Raw genomic sequence first — 866 nt, 5'->3', positions numbered from 1 at the left:
TATTTTGGTAAAACACAAAATATCCCAATAATTACTTATAACTTTTTTAAGCGGATAAATATTTCCTATGTAATTTATTCGAAAAAATAAAGTTTATAGACAAATTATTTTTTAAATAATAAGTATATTAACATAAGAACTTAACTAAAGTCAGAGACTCATCGATCATATCATTATTCATATTATCATTTAAATGATATTTAATTTATTTTATTTTTTAAATATAGCTTAGACCATATAATTGATCGACAAAACAGAAAAATTGTTATCATAATACAACTTTATTTGTCTTAATATTGAGTTTGTAACTGACGAGTTTAATTAATATATCATTGTCAACTTATGACAAAACGATCAAAATATTAGTTTTATTCATTAACCTGATGCCTAGACAAGGCACATTCTATGATATATCAGAACGGTTTGAAAATAATTTTTGAAGTATAAAGCCAACCCAAATTTGATAGATAAAGAGAGATAAAATTGAGAGGAGATACACAAAAATATATACTAATTTAGTTAATTATGTCTACATCCAATTCTCAACTAAGATCAAAGTTTCATCAAGATATTATTTTCTCACTTTTTTAAAAATTAATTTTGCCTCAGATCAAACACATCAATTTAAAAACTCTAAACATTTCTAACACTTTCTTAGGTCTTACGATTAATTATTCAAATAAGTTTTTTATGAATGCCATTAATTAAGTCATTTAACAAAAACACTAATTTGATTTACCATTTAAATTGAAAGGCTAATTTAATCATCGGATGAAAATTGAAGGAGCAATTTAATCCTTAAGTCTGATATAATAAGTTGCAATACTGCCATTGTCCCGTCTTATTAAGAGAAAGTTAAGGAGGTC

Source organism: Arachis ipaensis, chromosome B01, assembly GCF_000816755.2.
Source record: "Arachis ipaensis cultivar K30076 chromosome B01, Araip1.1, whole genome shotgun sequence".
Classification (NCBI taxonomy): Eukaryota; Viridiplantae; Streptophyta; class Magnoliopsida; order Fabales; family Fabaceae; genus Arachis; species Arachis ipaensis.
This window is presented reverse-complemented; position numbering follows the sequence as displayed.